The 21,724-nt window shown below is 49.6% G+C and overlaps 1 long non-coding RNA gene across 1 annotated transcript in view; it reads left to right on the top strand.

Moving 5' to 3' along the window:
* The window catches only part of LOC144737167 (uncharacterized), a 34,254-nt gene that overhangs the window by 10,317 nt on the left and 2,213 nt on the right, over window positions 1–21,724 (top strand). The gene's annotated exons all lie outside the window — the stretch shown is intronic.

Here is a 21,724-nt window from a genome sequence, read left to right as displayed (position 1 = left end):
GATGGTGGTTATATGTGATGGTGGTGGTGATGGTGATTATTGTGATGGTGGTTAGTGTGATGGTGGTGGTGATGGTGGTTATTGTGATGGTGGTGGTGGTGATGGTGGTTATTGTGATGGTGGTGATGGTGGTTGTTGTGATGGTGGTTGTTGTGATAGTGGTGGTAATGGTGGTGGTGATGGTGGTGGTGATGGTGGTTATTGTGATGGTGGTGGTGATGATGGTGGTTGTTGTGATGGTGGTGGTGATGGTGGTTAGTGTGATGGTTGTGGTGGTGGTGGTTATTGTGATGGTGGTGGTGAAGGCATGGGGTGGGGGGGCATCGGGAGTTCATGGGGTGGGGGGGGCATGGCGGGGTCATGGTGGGGGTGGGGGGGCATGGTGGGGGGGCATGGGGTGGGGGCATGGGGTGGGGGGGGCACGGTGGGGGTGGGGGGGGGGGTCAGTGTCTCGATGTCTCTGCGCTAGAGGTGTGACCGTGTCAGTCCCGGCCCCGTCCGTTTCGTTCCTCGACCTTTGAACCCGCCTGTCACATTCTGTGCCAGGGTAAATGTGTTTGGAACAAATATTCCTCTCTCTCGCTCGGCCTCTCTCTCGACGTTTGTTTTGCCGGCGCTAATCAATTCATTTGGACCTCGCTAGGAACCAGGAAGTGGCTAGGAGATGTTAACTACCTCGCCTGGTGTACAGGAGGTCGTGGGTTCGATCCCAACCCTGACGCCTGCTGCTGTATATTTGGAGTTTGCGTGTCTCTCTCTCATCATCATCATCATCACGGTGGCTAGGAGATGTTAACTACCTCGCCTGGTCTACAGGAGGCCGTGGGTTCGATCCCGACCCCCTTGACGCCTGCTGAGGTATGCGTCTCTCTCTCTCTCTCCCCGTGGTCGTGTTGATTTTTCTCCGGGTCCTCATTTAGAATCACCGTCACCACGACGACGATGACGATGATCGGCTGATCGTTTGTGACGGCCAGGGTCGCTTGTGAAAAATAGCTTCGCAGCAGATCCAGTGGGGGGGGGCGGGGGGGGGGGGCCTTACAACTGGTAGGATGAAAACAATTGTTTAAAAATAGTTAAGAACTTTCCACTCCGGCAAACCCGTTGTGATGGCGGTCAGTCTTCTCAGTCAGTCGACCTATGCCCCTTGACCTCCTGGTGCACCTAGCCTGGCACGGGAGGGGGGCGCAGGTGGTGGATCGGCCAGGAGCCATCTCAGTTCAGTCGACCCGTGGCACCTCTCGCTCGCTCACTCGCTCATTCTCTCGCTCACTCTCTCGCTCACTCTCTCGCTCGCTCTCTCACTCTCTCGCTCGCTCTCTCGCTCGCTCTCTCGCTCGCTCACTCACTCGCTCACTCTCTCACTCACTCTCTCGCTTGCTCGCTCTCTCGCTCGCTCACTCTCTCGCTCACTCTCTCGCTCACTCTCTCGCTCGCTCACTCTCTCGCTCGCTCTCTCGCTCACTCTCTCGCTCACTCTCTCACTCTCTCGCTCGCTCTCTCGCTCGCTCTCTCGCTCGCTCACTCACTCGCTCACTCTCTCACTCACTCTCTCGCTTGCTCGCTCTCTCGCTCGCTCACTCTCTCGCTCACTCTCTCGCTCACTCTCTCGCTCGCTCACTCTCTCGCTCACTCTCTCGCTCACTCTCTCGCTCGCTCACTCTCTCGCTCGCTCTCTCCAACGTCGTCGTCATCATCATCAGGCCATGGTCAATCCACTGCTGGATGGAGGGGCTACGCTGAGCCGCCAAGTTCGTTCTTGGCTCTCACGCCTCCCCCCCCCTCCTCCCCCCCATCCCCTCTTCATCCCCTAATCTCACCTCTCTCTCTCTCCGCCCCCACGTCTCCCGGCTCTCCTTTCTCACAACCCCAGCTGTATCCCCTTGCTAATCTCCACCCCCCCCTCTCTGTCTCTCCCCATCACTCTTCCCATCACTCTCCCCCCTCTACCCCCCCCCTCTCTCCCCATCACTCTACCCCCCCCCCCTCTCTCTCCCCATCACTCTGCCCATCACTCTACCCCCCCTCTCTCTCCCCATCACTCTCCCCATCACTCCCCCCCCTCTCCCCCCCTCTCTCCCCCATCTCTCTACCCACCCCCCATCTCTCTACCCCCCCCCACCCCCCATCTCTCTACCCCCCCCCCCTCTCCCACTCCCCATCTCCCTGTGGTCTCACTGCCATCCTCCAGCCCCTCTCGTCCCGTCTCTCCACCGCCGCGTGTGCGTCCTCTGCATTCTGCTCCGTCTTCCATCCCTCCGACATGCTCACGATGACCCTCCACGCGGTTGCTGGGGGTGGCGGTGGCGGCGGTGGTGGTGGAGGGGGGGAGGTGTGCAGGAGGGAGTCATCTGCCGAGCGTGATGATGATGATGATGATGGACGGGGCCTTGGTATCTCCGCTGTTGGATGGGGGTCGCGGGCTTCGGTGTTAATGCGCGAGGCGGCTCGCGGAGCCGGGCCGATGCACCTCTGGGGATTATCGGGGATTCCGTGGTAAGCCCCCGAGGCTTATGGAGCCAGGCTATGGCGCTTTTTGTTTGTTTAAAGATACCTGGGCGTGAACGGGGCGGGCCGGGCGTCTTATAGGGTTCGTAAGAGAGGACCGAGCCGGGATCCTGGATTACAATCCGGATTCCAATCCGGATTCCAGTCCGGGTTTCAGCCCCAACCACAGGGATTTAAGCGGCGTCTCATAGAGCCATAGACTCGCATAGAGACCCATAGACTCGCATAGAGACCCATAGACTCGCATAGAGACCCATATACTCACATAGAGACCCATAGACTCACACAGAGACCCAGAGACTCACAGAGTGACCCATAGACTTGCATAGAGACCCATAGACTCACATAGAGACCCACAGACTTACACAGAGACCCATAGACTCACACAGAGACCCATTGACTCACACAGAGACCCATAGACTCACACAGAGACCCACAGACTTACACAGAGACCCACAGACTCACATAGAGACCCATAGACTCGCACAGAGACCCACAGACTTACACAGACCCGTAGACTCGCATAGACCCATAGACTCTCATAGAGTCCCATAGACTCCCACAGAGACCCATAGACTCGCACAGAGACCCATAGACTCACACAGAGACCCATAGACTCACACAGAGACCCATAGACTCACACAGAGACCCATAGACTCACACAGAGACCCATTGACTCACACAGAGACCCATTGACTCACACAGAGACCCACAGACGTACACAGAGACCCACAGACTCACATAGAGACCCATAGACTCGCACAGAGACCCACAGACTCGCATAGACCCATAGACTCCCACAGAGACCCATAGACTCGCACAGAGACCCATAGACTCGCACAGAGACCCATAGACTCACACAGAGACCCATAGACTCACACAGAGACCCATAGACTCACACAGAGACCCATAGACTCACACAGAGACCCATAGACTCACACAGAGACCCATATACTCACTCAGAGACCCACAGACTCACACAGAGACCCATACACTCACACAGAGACCCATAGACTCACATAGAAACCCATAGACTCGCATAGAGACCCATAGACTCACACAGAGACCCATAGACTCACATAGAGACCCACAGATTCACTCAACGAGGCTTTCCTGCGTAAACAAACGCCGTAGCAATGGTATTAACGACGTCGATGATGATTGTAACGACACGTGCGTCTGTTGAATAAAGTACGAACATACTGTGCTCCGACACAGGAATGTGGAATATGCAAAGCTTCGGAAAAAAAAAGAGAAAAAACCAGATCGTGTTGCTGCCCTCCCTCTCTGTCTCTCTCAAACCGATATAAGTTACCCGCCAGGAGAAATACGATTAAATAAATAAAAAACAAGCGCCGATGTGAACAATTTTGAGATGATGTCCTGAGGCTGATGGGGCCAGGCAAACCCGTGGCGGTGGTGGCGGCGGTGGTGGCGGCGGTGGTGGTGGTGGTGGCGGTGGTGGCGGTGGTGACGGTGGGGGCGGTGACGGTGGTGACGGTGGTGGTGGTGGCGGTTGTGGTGGCGGTTGTGGTGGCGGTTGTGGTGGCGGTCGTGGTGACAGCCGTGGTGGTGGCAGAACGTGAAGAACCAGTGGCATCTATATCTACAGGAGATTTTACAACTTTTAAAGCCATTCCCCGTGTTAGTGTACATGCCGTACATTGCGTTTGGCATCATGAATAGAGGGTTCCCTGCATTAAAGGGGCGCCACAGTAATGAGATGTTAACTACCTCGCCTGGTATACAGGAGGTCGTGGGTTCGATCCCGACCCTGACGCCTGCTGCTGCTGTATATTTGGGAGTTTGTGGTGCCTCTTTCCCCGTGCTCGCGTGGATTTTTTTCTTCTGCGGGTTCTCCGGGTTTTCCCTCCACATCTAGAAACATGCCTTGAGATGATTTAGATTATGTCGGGGCTATGCATTTCCAGATGATGCGTCTTTGCCTGATAGGATGGGGATGGTTTCGTGTTGTGTTTGTTTGTGTGTCTGGATGATGTTGTTTACCTCGCTTGTACTGCTGTCGTGTTTGCGTGTTGTTTGTTGTTTTAACGCTCTTACCCCATGGCCCATAACTGGACATTTGTGGGAAAAAAAAATCTTCTTCTTGGTTCTTTCGGTAAAGTCACGTAGAAGGGAAGTAATAAAATAATAAAAATATAACATAATAAAACAGGTCTGTCGACAGACCTGGTTTTCACCTGAGGACGGCTGCTTGCGTTGTGGCCGAAACGTCGTGGGAATTGTTTTATTATGTTTTAATTTTATTATTTTATTACTTCCCTTCTACGTGACTTTACCGAAAGAACCAAGAAGATGAATCCCTGCAGTCACGAAAGCTTTAAATCGATAAAAAAATATTTTTGGGCTCGTCGGATTCATCCTGTTGAAACACTGATTCCCATTCTGGCTAAATTCCCAGGTGATGATAAACAAGCCCTTAACACCCATGATGATGCTGCTGCAGTGTGCATGAGTCGGCACTTGCAGGGCTGCGCTTGCACCCGTGCCCCTCACCCTCGGGGTGCAGTGATATTGTTGTGCAGTGATATTGTTGAGTCATTGAAAAATATTTTGCCCGAAGGCCACCTGGGGTGGTGTTGTGGGGGGTTTACACGAGATCTCGTAACCGGTTAAACCCCCTCGACCTGATCACCACGACCACAACAACAACCGCCATTCGCCACTAAGTGGCGGTGACGTCACCACGACGCTTGTGCCAGGCCATGTGCACCTTGAGGCCACGTGAAGTGTCGAACGCCCGCTGGCAGGAGGTCACGGGGCAGACCCAGGTGCCACGGGTCGACTGACCGAGATGACCGAGATGACTGGCTGATGCACCACCTGTGCCCCCTACTGTGCCAACTTGCTGTGCTTTAGCCACCCGGCGCTCCGCTCGTTGTTGTGAGCGTCGCTCCTCCGCCCTCCGTTGTTGTTGGAGGGCGACTGCCTCCAACTGCCCAGTAGCGTCCTTCACGAGCCTCCTCCACTGAGGCCGATCTTGACACCGCTGGTACCAGTCATCGGCAAGTCCACTCAGCTCCACGTCCTCCTGTACCACATCACTCCATCTCTTCTCTAGCCCGTGCCGCGCCCGTTTAGCCCCCTCGATCCGGCCGAACAAAAGCTGTTTAGGCATGCGGTGGCTGGGCATGCGGGCTACATGACCCAGCCAACGCAGCCTTGCCTGCCGGAGGAGCTCACTGATGGGACTTTGCCCAGATCTTTCAAGGACTTGTGAGCTCCTCACACAATCCAGCCTGGTCAAACCCAGGATGGATCGTAGGCAGGCCAGCCTAAATGTTTCCAACCGGCGAAGATGCTCCACTAGGGGGGTCCACGTTTCGCAAGCGTAGAGAAGGGAGGGAATGACCGTGGCCGAGAAGACCTGAAGCTTCGTGCGGAGCGACAGACCAGGTAGCTTCCACACAGCGTTACGCAACCGATGAAAAGATATTGCCGCTCGACTGATTCGGAGTGAGACCTCTGCTGATAAACTGGAGCTGGTCATGAGCACACTGCCCAGGTATGGGAAACTCTCTACTCTCTCCACAACTGCCCCATCACCGATTGGGAGTTGTGGGGGCGGAGTGCCCGATGGTACAAAATACCCAGGCAGGTGCTTAGTTTTGGTGGGGCTGATGGTAAGGCCCCACCTCTTAGTGGCACACTCCAGCCTCAGCAGCAGCGTCTCCAACTCCTCTTCTGAATGAGCAGCTATTACCAAATCATCGGCATACATAACGTGGTTGACCAATAGGGAGCCATCCCTTGATCGCACCCGGGCGTCGATCAGCCTCCCATTATATCTGTACCAAATGGTAATTCCCCCGGTACAGCTATTGAAGGCTTCACGAACTACGCAGTCGAAATAGATGTTAAATAATGTGGGAGCCAGAGGACATCCCTGTCGCACCCCAAGGTGTACAGGGAAAGGCTCCGACTCCCGGCCACGTAGTTTTACCCGGGCCCGCTCACCATCATGAAGGTCCTTAATGATCGTGAGCAGAGGGTCAGGGACTCCGAAAGCACGAAGAACAACCCAGAGCCCAGTCCTACTGATGGTATCATAGGCCTTGACCAGGTCAATAAAGCAGAGATGTAGGTCTTTTTGGAATTCCCTACACCTCTGCTGTAGCAGACGGACAGAAAATATGGCATCTGTGCAGGACCGCCCTTTCCTGAAACCACATTGGGGCTCCGCAAGCCTCTCCTCAGCATGCCTAGCAAGGCGATGTTGAATAATCCTTGCCAGGACCTTACCCGGCACACTGAGGAGTGAGATGCCCCTGTAGTTGTTACAGTCTGTGCGGTCCCCCTTCTTAAAGAGGGGGACCACCAGGGCATCCTTCCAGTCCTGCGGAACCCGTCCAGTGGTCCAGACTGTTGTTATGATGTCATATAGGGCAGTCTGTGCACAAACGCCACCCTCCCTCAGCATTTCGCCTGGGAGATCATCTCTGCCCGGTGCCTTCCCTGGTCTCAGACTCCGGATCGCCCTCAGTACTTCCTCAACAGCCGGTACCTCAGCCAGCCACTCACAGGGGGTGACCTCTTCCAATATTTGAGGCACCGCAGCCTCAGCAGGGTTATCCCCACTTTGTGCCATGATGTTTTCCTGGCTGAGAGATTTTCCCTCCCCCAGGACCTCACAGAAATGCTCAGCAAATCTGCAAACCTGTTCCTGGGGGTCGGAGATTGGATCACCGTTTTTTCCTCTAATGATGGTAATAGGTGTGGCGCTGCAGGTTACTTTTTTGATGGAGTTAAATAGTGATTTGTGATCGCGGGCCACTGAGGCAGACTCCATCTCCTCAGCAACCCGCGACCACCACCCATCCTTACAGCGCCTTACGGCTCTCCGAACCTCCGAGCGAAGGCTGCGGTAAACCTCCTCATTCTCTGACGTGGGATGCTGTAGGCGATGAGAGTGGGCCTGTCGCTTTTTCTCAATTAACCTGAACACCTCCTCCGTCAGCCAGGGTTCCCGGGGAGGTCTGGACCGCGTACCCAAAGCAGCCATTGCAGCTGCATGAGTCACAGTCTTAAACCTCGCCCATTTACCCTCGACATCAGGTGGAGTGGGGGACGATGCCAACCCCAGCTGCAAGCGATGATGAAATTCTCGCTTGCAACTTTCATCAGCTAACTTAGACCAGGCCACTTTTGGTTGGAATGGGATCCTGGGTGTACACCCACCACCGGAGTGGAAGAATGGCAGGCGCATCTTACAGATGACTAGTCGATGGTCAGAGGGCAGATCAGCTCCACGGTAGGTCCTGGTGTCAAGGACATGGGCTCGCATCCGCTGGTCCGTCACTACGTAGTCCAGCAGATGTTCTTGCTTGGACCCGGCATGCATCCATGATGTTGTGTGGATGCGCCGATGCCGGAAGAGCGTGTTGGTAATTACAAGCCCATGGGCTGCACAGAAATCTAGCAGCCTCCTACCGTTGTTATTGAGCTGATCTGGCCCATGCCTTCCAATCACTCCAGACCAGGTGCCAGCATCATGACCAACTCGGGCATTGAAGTCACCCAACAAGATGACTCTGTCCCGAGTGGCCACTTTAGCCAGCACCTGTGACAGTAGGTCATAGAAAGCGTCTGACTCATCGGCTTTGCCTGCATCCCTCCACGGATGTTCGTCTTCGGTGGGGGCGTAAGTAACCACGACCACCACTCCTCGCCTCTGGTTGATGGGAAGGCGAGCCCAAAGTATCCTGGGGCTTACAGCTTCCCACACCTCACCGCCACGCTCCCACGCCCCCTTCATTCTTTTGTTCAGAAGAAGAGCCACACCCTGTTGTTTGGCAGTCTCCTGCCCCGAGTAGAGGACTGTCCACCCCTCATGGTGGCAGGAGCCAGAACCGGTCCACCGGACCTCCTGAATGCCACAGAGATCCAGGCGGTACCGGTCCAGCTCCCGACAGAGGAGTGGCAGCCTCTCCTCCGCAGTGAGCGTTCGAACATTCCACGTGGCCATCCGCAATGGTTTTTCGTTGTTACTGGAGGAGCCCCGAGGGTTAAAATTCAATCTCCTGGCTCCGCCAAATGGGGTTTGGCCAGGAGACGTCATAAAAGCCTGACCCCCCGGGGCCTCCGGCACAAGCTTATTAATTACAGGTTTATGTTTAAATCGTAGTTTAGTGGTGGTTAATTGAAGGTGGAGGGGTTACCAGCCCCTCGCACCCGTCCAGAGCCCCCGTTTAGCCACTGTGGTGGTCACAGACGCCATGAGGGGAGAGGCCAATGGGCATTGGCCCTCCCCCCACAGCACTGCCCACGACAGTGTTGCCCGTCCGGCACCGCGAGGAGGTAGGAGGTTGTTTTGCCGGACTACCACGACCACCCACACACTACCACCCACTACCTACCACCCACCCACTAACATCCACTACCACCCACTACCACCCACACACTACCAACCACTACCACCCACCCACTACCACCCACCCACTAACACCCACTACCACCCACACACTACCCACCACTACCACCCACCCACTACCAACCACTACCACCCACCCACTACCACCCACACACTAACACCCACCCACTACCATCCACCCACTACCAACCACCCACTACCACCACCCACCCACTATCACCCACCCACTACCACCCACCCACTACCAACCACTACCACCCACCCACTACCTACCAACCACTACCACCCACACACTAACACCCACCCACTACCACCCACCTACTACCACCCACTATCACCCACCCACTACCACCCACCTACTACCACCCACTACCACCCACCCACTATCACCCACTCCCACTACCACCCACCCACTACCCAACCACCCACTACCATCACCCACCCACTATGTTGTATCCTAACCCTTCTTCCAAACTTGATATTTTTATATATTATCATCATTGATATATAATGAATAAAAACACCCCAAAAAGCAGCAAACTGCAAAACACCAGGTGTTGTTAAGTAATGAACTGGAGGAGGGCTAGGATGACAGAATTTGCAACCTTGCTTCAAGGAAGGAGGGGGCCTGATGAACGGGCATATGTCACCCGTGCAGGCGGCAGAGACAGTGGGAGAGTCAGCCAGACATAATTAAGGCAAAAAGCCAACCATCCTGCATGGTTTTAAGGAATTAAATTATTAAATCCAGGGTGAGTGGTCAAATGAAGTGGGTCAGCAACGCTGTGTGCACAGGGGAGGGAGCTGATTAACAACCCTGCGCGTCTGAACGTGAGGGGGCCTTTGACCTGAAATTAAGAATAACACTCCCAGAGCAGAAGGTTGGATGACCACAGTGAGACGAATAAGAGCGTTGTATATCAAGGATGCAGACTCAGCTGAATAACAAGGCTGCGGAGGTTACCAGGAGTTCGCGTTCGCCTAGTTAAGTCGAAAAGCTCAAGTATTCTGTATTGCTCTTAAAGTAACATTAAAGTCAGAATTTAACAACAGGGTAGGCTAAAGTTATCGATATTCACACCCACTCCAATTAAACCAGGCCACAAGTTACGCCTACTGAACCATCACCATCATTAAGTCAATATGAAATGTTATTTCCATACTTTAAAATACAACTCGACCCAAAGCATATGACAATCAGAACCTTCCTAAGTCAAAATTGAATCGCACCCAGACAGGAGCGAATAGTCGATATAAGGTTGAAGAGGGAAGGAAATTAAGAGCACGGCGAACTGCAAACGTAAGCGAAAAGCCGGGAACAACACACAGCCAGCAACAGCGAGTCGGGCTTCGACAGGCCATAAAGTAGGAATGACAACTCCCGGGGTCAGGGGACATCAGAAAAAGCAAGCAGACAAAAACCAGAACTGACTCCAAGGTTCAACCGCCCTCACCTACAAGGAGTGACGGAAATTAATGAGGCCTTGAGTTAACGGCGTCAGCTGGACAGCAACAACACCGGCGAGCAGAGACAGAGTGAGGCAAAGACTGCCAGGCTATGAAATACAACTTCATGTCAGTGAAGCCTGACCAACAAGTTAAGTTAATGACATCACAATACATAATATCGTACATAACATCAATGTTAACGCTATTCACCGTCAACTATATTCCGCTTATATAACCATGCAGACACCAAGGAATACGAATTCCTAGGATCAAGAAACTTACCCCTTAACCTAAGATATCGGAAATAAATTAATAATAATAAGCTATGCATGAAAGACAAAAGTAAAACTTATGAAAAGCCAGGATAGCGGGATAAATCACCACTAGGTCGAAATAAAATACATAATAAAAGAGCGATGTTAAACCCAGGGTCGGAGAGAAAGGGAGATCCCGGCCGTCTTTGTATCCCCACAGCGCGGGATGGGAGTGTGTATGTGCTCGGGGAGGCACCTCCACTTGAGTCAAGCACCACTATGGGAAACGACACACCTTAGGCTACATACAGAATCATAACTGGGAAATGGTAAGGGACAAATGTTAATTTAAAACTGTTAACCATGTCTTTGTGTGCTGTGAGGATCGGAGGGAGTGTGCCCCTCCCTCCAGGTCGTGCAACACGGACAGAGGTGCCTGTGAGACGGTTTGTAACGTCTGTGTTTTGGTTCATGAAGGAGGCCAGACAAGAGATAATATTGCACCCAGACAGAGAGACGACTTCGAGGCAATTTGTAACATCTGATTGTTTGCTCATGGATTTTATGGAGGGAGTATGACAACGGAAAATACCATGGGTGATGCACTCAAGGACACACGGACGTACGGACACACACATGAACACACCTACACACGGACAGGTCCTTACACAGTAAATCAAAAGAAAACCCCGCCTTGTGGGCAGGACCCAAAGGGATTTTTCGGCATAAAAGAAAGGACTCTGAGCATTGGAAACCAGTTCGACCAGGAGTCAACTCATCACGAGTGCGACCGAGCGGGTCGGCTCTGGAGCGAGCTCGACCGGAAGGGTCGGCTCGACTCATCAGCCGAGTTGGACCAGGAGAGTCAACTCATCACGAGGGCGACCAACGGGTCGACTCATGAGCGAGCGACCGAACAGGTCGACTCAAGGGCGAGCTGCGACTAACGGGTCGGCTCGACTCTTCAGCTTCTGGGACTCAGCCGAGTCCAGACGGCTCTCGGGGCTCGACTCAAGCAGCTCCCCGTCTCCTCTGCAGGCGGGCAAGACCCGCTTGACAGCTCAACTCGGCCTGCGTGGGTCAACCTCTGCCGAGTCGGAGGTCCCTGCAGCTGACGGTCGCGGTTTGGCGACGACGCTGCGAGCGAGCTGTGGGCGCCACCTACCGACCGGGTTCCGAACTACGACAGCGTATCAACGGACATCCGAACCAAATTCACCACGGCGACAGAGGAGCGACTAATACGTATGACGCGCACCGCCCCCTCACCACACGACCACCTGGCGTCTGTTTGACATAAAGAACCGACTCCGAACACTGACTATTGAAGACAACTCTTACCACTCAAACCCACTCGAACCCATAAGCCATCCGTGGCTGTGAAGAAAAACTCGAGACCGAGTGATGGCCATCCGTCATTTGTAAGAGTATTATCTTTAATATTTAGTGGACTGTACTCTTAATCGCTTAAATTCCCAGCAGATCTTCGGAAAAGGAGCGCCGTTGCAGGCCTTTACTCCGAGCATTCTGTTGTCAGATAACCTGCCGATGTATCTGTTGAGATTGGTGCCTTTAAGAATAATAACTGTTTTTGATTGTGTTTTATCGCCGTATAATCTTTCAAGTATAATCATTCATTAACGTTAAGGTTTTCTTAGCATAGTATTTGCATGTTTTAACGACTCTCTCTCACTAACAACCATCGCGTTACGCGGGATCCATGTGCCGTTGTCAAGTGAAATCAGACAATCATTGATGATACTGTATTGATGCCGTGTTGACGTTCCGGGATTGAGAGTTCGCATACTATATCATAGTTGAGGTTGAATTAGTAATAAATTGATTAATACAGAAGTGGTTGTGTGATTCTTTCCTGAACTATGCATAAGATCTGCTTCTGCGTTGAGATCTGAACTTGGTGACCTTAATAAACACACTAACACATACTCAGTAAATGTTAAAGCGATAACGGGGCGAACCGGGGACCTAAATAAGCGAGAATGAGACGAACCTAGACAACGATGCCGAGTTAATCTAAGTTAATCTTGTATACTTACACCACACCTGCATAACTGCATACGATTAATTGCCTTATTCCGATCGATAACCCACCCTCGTCACCGAGGCGGGGTCTGGTTATCATAACGACTTGCATTATCATAATTACACCCACTCGCATAATTACTACAATTACCTCTCGAATTGGCATAATTAAATGTGCGTAATTACATGGATTAAAGTATGTCCGGATAATTACACCTTTGGCCAAATTTCGATTGATTATTATTATTTTCACTGAATATTCATAACCCACATATACAACATAATAATTTCACCCACGCACGCATACAACACATCAAAATTTTCACACCCAACATATACAACATAATGGGGGCTCGGGTCCGGGATTTCTCGCAGACAGTTTATGCATGAATTCAGGAACGAATCACTGTTGTGTTAATCAAAGTGTTGTGGACTGACGTTGCCTTGTGATTGTAAACGGGCGTAAAACAAAACAAAACGCGCTCTGAAGGGAAATACCAGAGTAGCAGAGTATAACAAAGACAGCTGGGCTGAAATTATTTGCTCGAGTTGAACTGACGCATCCTGTGATACAATTGTGTATAAGTACTCTGAAAAGGAATGTCAAAGTAACTCCTGCCACTTGAGATGATAGGATTAAGAATAATTTTTGAATGGGTGACGGGGTACGGGGAGCTCGTATTAAAACGTACCGACCAATCTGTTACAAAGCAGTACAGTCAGAGAGACATATGGGGAGGGAGCTGTATCGATAACACGAACACACCTCGGGGGAAACTAATTGACTGGATAAAATGTAACAAAGGCGAACACGATGCAAAAACTACAGGAAAGGCAGGACAGGACTCATTCCTCCTCACACAGGCATACAGACAGGGATGGTGGAATAAAGGGAAATTTGGAAAGGAAACGGGAGATAAATCGTCTCTAATAAACGAGGAAAAATGTCCTCACACCATCGTAAGGGAGGAGAAATCAGGGCTCGCGACACCAGCGGAACTCACAGACGTGGATCCACAGAATAAATATGGAAGTAACGTTAAATCACACTCATTCGAGAGAAGGGATGGAGAGATACATATGCAGACAGGAACATGTGAGATTGACAACTTCACAGATAGAGGGAAGCAAAATGTTAAGGTAAAGTCGACGGGACGTGCTCTGCTAAGGGCAGAGGCAAAAACTGAAGGGAAATGGCAACACGAGCGACACGGCACTGGGCACGCACACAGAAAATGCACACCGCTTAATCACGCCCCACACAGAACAGATAAAAGTGACAGATTGCCTGATGATAACTTGTTTGATGATGACGCTGACGGCGACCAACTTTCGGAATACCTATTCACCAGTAAAACCCTTAAATTGATGGACAAGGCTCTAGTCAGAATTCCCGATTTTGACCCCCACAATAAGTCCATGGATATCCACACACATATCGCGACAGTGGAAGAGGAGGCAATGATTAGAGGGCTGATGAGACGGGATGAAAAAGCGAGTTTGTTGAAACGAAGCTTAAATAAAGATTCTATTACATGGGTAAAGTCACTACCACACAAGGTTAGAAATGATTTTAAACAACTGAGCCTGGCAGTGATTCGGAAGTTTGGAGAATATTCGACACTCACTGAGGGGTTTTATGCTGTAAAATCGATGACCCAGGGCATGGACCAAGATCCACGTGACTACCTCGTACAATTTAAAAGAGCGTATTACGCAGGCGATGTGAATCAATACCACGAAGGAGATAAAATGTTCAAAATTATGTTTTTTGAATCCTTGAGCCCAGAGATTACAGATAGGGTGAGAATGGTTTTGAATCCAGAAACCGCATCCTTACGCCGCATAGAGAGCAAGGCGTACATGGCGTGGTTATACAGAGCTAAGGATCATAATTCGGATCCAGAACACAGGGAGAGGGATAAGGAACCCAGCCTCTCAGAGAGGAATAAAAATCACCGAGCAGTCCCACATTGCAGGACGGAGCAAGGGCGCACGCACACGTGGCAAAATAACCCAGAGAGAGGTTGGCACGAGAATGAGAGCGGCATAAAGCCGAACATGCAGGAGAATCGTAGGGGGGAGAGGTTCAGAGCAGAACCATATCAACACCCCATCCCACGACACACGCCAGGTTCAAATTACGCACAGAGATGGCAAGATAACCACCCAGCGGGAAGGGGTTACACAGACCGCGGAGGTATGGATGCGAACATTCAGAGGAATCGCAGGATGGGAGGTCAAACACAATCGATCCAATTCCGACCAATTCCTCCACCGGCTGTACCAGGAGGGAATAGAGGAATAACACAGAATGCGGTCCAAAGACATGATAAACAACCCACAGTGAGCGCGAGCGAGCGGCCAACACGCGCCCCACCCGCCGAGATATTAAACCCGAAACTCAATGAGAAATACGGGCAGGCTGCAGGTGACAGGGCGGGCAAAGGCGTGGACAGTACTCCCGTAAATGACGCGCGGATCGAATACAAGGACAGGGTTGCATTGAAGCGTGATCGGACAGTACAAAAACCGACAGCAGGGACACGCCCTGAGGAGCGCAGGCATGAGCCTTTGAATGGAAAATATCCAAGGGAAACCAAAATTTATGTGGATCGGAGTGCTAAAATGGAGACGAATGTCTATGACGTATCGGGAATGGTGTTGGAATCCAACACACTCGTAAAAACAAAGAGGGCAACATTACGAGGAACAGAATTAAATCGACACACTGACTCGGCAAATGTGCATGTAATCGCAGAGAGAGCGAATGCCAGTGATGACGGAATACCGAAGTTGGTTGTGTGCGCGAATTCTGATTATGTGCAGCACAATTTTACACCCCACACTCCCACGACGCGAGAGAGTGAGAGGGGAAATTACAAAAACGAACCGGAAAACCGTGATCGAATGATCAAAGTGATAAGTGGTAAACCAGACACTCGGAACTTGGTAAAAAGATTGCAAGGATGTAACAGGAGGGAATTAACGCAAAAATGCGTTCGAAACCGCTACATAGCGTTTCCCAGGATTTAACAAAAACAAAAAATTAATATCCGTCGGAGTTATGAGGGATGAGAACCATGTAACCGGTGATATCGATGTTAAAGTTTTGTGGTATTTTTTTTTTGCTTATTTCAAATGTAACCTTGTTAAGATTGTGATACATGCGCGCGCTTTGGAAGGAATGCGTTATGGATTAGTACCGATGTTTAACGTGGTGTTTTATTTTTTGTTTGCTTATTTCAAAGTAACCATGTTACGATGGTGATACATATGCGCGCGTCGTAAGAATAACCGCCGAGAGTGAGGGCGGCTTATAGATTCATAACACAAAAAAGGGGCATTTACTTGGTTTGGAAATTCGCCAGTGTCCAAATCGACCCCTGATAATTTTCAAACGGGCGAATTGTTGTGTCTATTTTTTTTTTTAATTAAGAACAATTCAAAAAAAATATAATAATTTTTAATTTATATATATACCTTTTTTTTTTTTAATTAATTAATGAAAACAACTCACTTCTCCTCACAAGAACACCAGGAATCCATGAAACATGGAGGGCGGTTAAAGTGTTGAGAGTTCGGTCACAAAGAGGTCATGGACATCCAAATGGACAAAAGATGTATGGACTAGCCTCCCAAGACATCTGGAGATATACAGATAAGGGCAGAATAATACCGAAAAGTAGAAACTTAACAAAGATAATTAACCAACAAACAATAATATTTTTTTTTTCTATTATTATATGTTTCCTACCTATACGACCTTCCAAAAAAAAATAACAACTAAAGAGTACGAATTCCAGAAAGCTTAAGTGGAAACATAATAACGCTTAACCTTAGGACATAAAAAAACTAACTCAGAATAAAACACCAATCTCTGGGGAACTAAACTAATGGGCATATCACACTACGATAATGTGTAACATGTTTTCCAGGAAATGGCAGCCCTCCTGCTCACGCTCCTGCTAACGTACCTTGCCAAGCTAGAAGGAAGCCAAGAGCTGATCAAGCCAGGACCAGAATCCGGGGTGATGCTGAGAGACTCCTCCAGCTTCCTAGTAACCGAAACGAAAATAGTAACCCAACAAGTCTATGTCTCCTTGGAACCTGCCTTGGTGGTAAAGAAGCACTTCGGGAAGTTACCACCCCAAGCTACCCAAGCAACCCGAATATGGTATTATGACTTCCTAAGATACAGTGAACAAAATGTCGGAACGATCCTGAAGCAATTACAAAGAACCATGATACTTCCCCCCACCACTGTCAACCTAACACGTTCCAAGAGGTCTATCGGCCTGGGAGGGGTCTTTGGAATACTATCCGGTTTTAGCTCCTTAATCACACTAGGAGTATCCATATCCAACGCCGTAAAGATTGGACACCTCACGCAAGGTATCGAGAATTTACAGCTCGATATGCATCAGATCCAGCAGCAAATACAACACCAACAAAAGAATCTGGTCGAAATGGGATCCACCCTCCGAGACACCGTGGTTCTCGTAAACCTACATTCTATCATGATTAACTTAACATTCCAAGAATTGAGTTCTGCAATCCGAGATCTATACGAAGAAGAGAGTATTCGAGAGCCAATTCAGTGGGTGATCCAAGACTTGTTGCGTAGCACCAGCGGCAGCATCAGTGATCTTATACAAGGACAAATTCCGTCATATCTGGTAACTCCAACACTGATAAAAGATGTGCTACAAGCAGCATCCCCAGAAACAATCAGTCCAACTCAAGTACAAATTGCCTTCAACATGGGTACAGCCACACCCATACATGTGGACCCCCAAACTAGACAGCTGGCATTTTTGCTAAATTTACCCCTGGTCAAACCCGGAAATGTATTTCGATTGCGGACAGTATTGAACGTGGGTACATGGAATAACGACATTTACTCCAAGATGGAAACTCCCGTAGTGGTGGCCTACCAGGAAGAAGGCCCCCTTAAGTACCTGGTGCCTGACCTAAACCTGTGTCAAATAATGAAAGAGGTTCATTGGCTCTGCCCAGGGGAACCATTTCTGACCAATACAGCAGAAATAATGTGTGGTCTGTCAAACCTAAGCTCTAAGGAAACTTGCAAGTTGAAGCTAAGTAAACCCAAAGAAAGAACCGGAACAGTGGCCATGATAGCTAATGCCCAGTGGTTGATTAGCACCCCTCTAGATACGGCAATTGTTTCTACCGATCAACACTCCATCACCATGGAAGTTCCGATTCCAAGCCACGTCGCACTGGTCACAATACCAAGAGGAACATTCGTACGCATAGGGGACAAGGTATTATATAACCTAGACAAAAGCCTACACCAAGCGGAGGTAGAAATAGTAGACACATTCCGAGGCCACAAGTTTGAGATAAGCAGCACTCTGTCTAACTTATTGAACAGTAAAGAATTCCACATGGTGAAATTATCCCTCAGCGAATCAGAGATTAACATAACAGATCTTACTTGGGCGACCAAAGAGGCTGGATATCAGCGAAATCAACAGATGGGGATGGGAATCACAGGGGCAACAGGGATAATCATACTAGTCCTGGCTATTCTAACCTTAACATACCATGTGGCCAAAATGAAGACCGAACTTAAAAGACTAATCGCAGGCACAAGCCACCTACCATTCGAGTCCAGGAGCAGGGATAGAGCCAAGGCCTGATGATGCCACCCAAGAATAACCGTAGAAACTATATTTTTAACGATATCTCCTATAACACGTAGTCAATAGAATAATTTCTCCCTCCCTTATCGTGTTACCTTCCTTTAGAATTTTTTTTTTTTTCCTCCTCTCTCTTGTCACATATAACCATGTTAAGTTGTGACACGTACGCGCGCGTTGTAAGGAAATAGCAGCAAAACTTGAGGACAATCGATGGTTCATGATGGAAGAAGGGTATACATTTTTTTAAAAATAACCCGTGGCCATTTGACCACTGGCCATTTTTAAAAGGGCGGAATGTTGTATCCTAACCCTTCTTCCAAACTTGATATTTTTATATATTATCATCATTGATATATAATGAATAAAAACACCCCAAAAAGCAGCAAACTGCAAAACACCAGGTGTTGTTAAGTAATGAACTGGAGGAGGGCTAGGATGACAGAATTTGCAACCTTGCTTCAAGGAAGGAGGGGGCCTGATGAACGGGCATATGTCACCCGTGCAGGCGGCAGAGACAGTGGGAGAGTCAGCCAGACATAATTAAGGCAAAAAGCCAACCATCCTGCATGGTTTTAAGGAATTAAATTATTAAATCCAGGGTGAGTGGTCAAATGAAGTGGGTCAGCAACGCTGTGTGCACAGGGGAGGGAGCTGATTAACAACCCTGCGCGTCTGAACGTGAGGGGGCCTTTGACCTGAAATTAAGAATAACACTCCCAGAGCAGAAGGTTGGATGACCACAGTGAGACGAATAAGAGCGTTGTATATCAAGGATGCAGACTCAGCTGAATAACAAGGCTGCGGAGGTTACCAGGAGTTCGCGTTCGCCTAGTTAAGTCGAAAAGCTCAAGTATTCTGTATTGCTCTTAAAGTAACATTAAAGTCAGAATTTAACAACAGGGTAGGCTAAAGTTATCGATATTCACACCCACTCCAATTAAACCAGGCCACAAGTTACGCCTACTGAACCATCACCATCATTAAGTCAATATGAAATGTTATTTCCATACTTTAAAATACAACTCGACCCAAAGCATATGACAATCAGAACCTTCCTAAGTCAAAATTGAATCGCACCCAGACAGGAGCGAATAGTCGATATAAGGTTGAAGAGGGAAGGAAATTAAGAGCACGGCGAACTGCAAACGTAAGCGAAAAGCCGGGAACAACACACAGCCAGCAACAGCGAGTCGGGCTTCGACAGGCCATAAAGTAGGAATGACAACTCCCGGGGTCAGGGGACATCAGAAAAAGCAAGCAGACAAAAACCAGAACTGACTCCAAGGTTCAACCGCCCTCACCTACAAGGAGTGACGGAAATTAATGAGGCCTTGAGTTAACGGCGTCAGCTGGACAGCAACAACACCGGCGAGCAGAGACAGAGTGAGGCAAAGACTGCCAGGCTATGAAATACAACTTCATGTCAGTGAAGCCTGACCAACAAGTTAAGTTAATGACATCACAATACATAATATCGTACATAACATCAATGTTAACGCTATTCACCGTCAACTATATTCCGCTTATATAACCATGCAGACACCAAGGAATACGAATTCCTAGGATCAAGAAACTTACCCCTTAACCTAAGATATCGGAAATAAATTAATAATAATAAGCTATGCATGAAAGACAAAAGTAAAACTTATGAAAAGCCAGGATAGCGGGATAAATCACCACTAGGTCGAAATAAAATACATAATAAAAGAGCGATGTTAAACCCAGGGTCGGAGAGAAAGGGAGATCCCGGCCGTCTTTGTATCCCCACAGCGCGGGATGGGAGTGTGTATGTGCTCGGGGAGGCACCTCCACTTGAGTCAAGCACCACTATGGGAAACGACACACCTTAGGCTACATACAGAATCATAACTGGGAAATGGTAAGGGACAAATGTTAATTTAAAACTGTTAACCATGTCTTTGTGTGCTGTGAGGATCGGAGGGAGTGTGCCCCTCCCTCCAGGTCGTGCAACACGGACAGAGGTGCCTGTGAGACGGTTTGTAACGTCTGTGTTTTGGTTCATGAAGGAGGCCAGACAAGAGATAATATTGCACCCAGACAGAGAGACGACTTCGAGGCAATTTGTAACATCTGATTGTTTGCTCATGGATTTTATGGAGGGAGTATGACAACGGAAAATACCATGGGTGATGCACTCAAGGACACACGGACGTACGGACACACACATGAACACACCTACACACGGACAGGTCCTTACACAGTAAATCAAAAGAAAACCCCGCCTTGTGGGCAGGACCCAAAGGGATTTTTCGGCATAAAAGAAAGGACTCTGAGCATTGGAAACCAGTTCGACCAGGAGTCAACTCATCACGAGTGCGACCGAGCGGGTCGGCTCTGGAGCGAGCTCGACCGGAAGGGTCGGCTCGACTCATCAGCCGAGTTGGACCAGGAGAGTCAACTCATCACGAGGGCGACCAACGGGTCGACTCATGAGCGAGCGACCGAACAGGTCGACTCAAGGGCGAGCTGCGACTAACGGGTCGGCTCGACTCTTCAGCTTCTGGGACTCAGCCGAGTCCAGACGGCTCTCGGGGCTCGACTCAAGCAGCTCCCCGTCTCCTCTGCAGGCGGGCAAGACCCGCTTGACAGCTCAACTCGGCCTGCGTGGGTCAACCTCTGCCGAGTCGGAGGTCCCTGCAGCTGACGGTCGCGGTTTGGCGACGACGCTGCGAGCGAGCTGTGGGCGCCACCTACCGACCGGGTTCCGAACTACGACAGCGTATCAACGGACATCCGAACCAAATTCACCACGGCGACAGAGGAGCGACTAATACGTATGACGCGCACCGCCCCCTCACCACACGACCACCTGGCGTCTGTTTGACATAAAGAACCGACTCCGAACACTGACTATTGAAGACAACTCTTACCACTCAAACCCACTCGAACCCATAAGCCATCCGTGGCTGTGAAGAAAAACTCGAGACCGAGTGATGGCCATCCGTCATTTGTAAGAGTATTATCTTTAATATTTAGTGGACTGTACTCTTAATCGCTTAAATTCCCAGCAGATCTTCGGAAAAGGAGCGCCGTTGCAGGCCTTTACTCCGAGCATTCTGTTGTCAGATAACCTGCCGATGTATCTGTTGAGATTGGTGCCTTTAAGAATAATAACTGTTTTTGATTGTGTTTTATCGCCGTATAATCTTTCAAGTATAATCATTCATTAACGTTAAGGTTTTCTTAGCATAGTATTTGCATGTTTTAACGACTCTCTCTCACTAACAACCATCGCGTTACGCGGGATCCATGTGCCGTTGTCAAGTGAAATCAGACAATCATTGATGATACTGTATTGATGCCGTGTTGACGTTCCGGGATTGAGAGTTCGCATACTATATCATAGTTGAGGTTGAATTAGTAATAAATTGATTAATACAGAAGTGGTT

Source organism: Lampetra planeri, chromosome 65, assembly GCF_965212315.1.
Source record: "Lampetra planeri chromosome 65, kcLamPlan1.2.h2, whole genome shotgun sequence".
Taxonomy (NCBI): domain Eukaryota; kingdom Metazoa; phylum Chordata; class Hyperoartia; order Petromyzontiformes; family Petromyzontidae; genus Lampetra; species Lampetra planeri.
The sequence above is the reverse complement of the archived record's forward strand: the minus strand, read 5'-3'. Positions and strand labels throughout refer to the sequence as shown.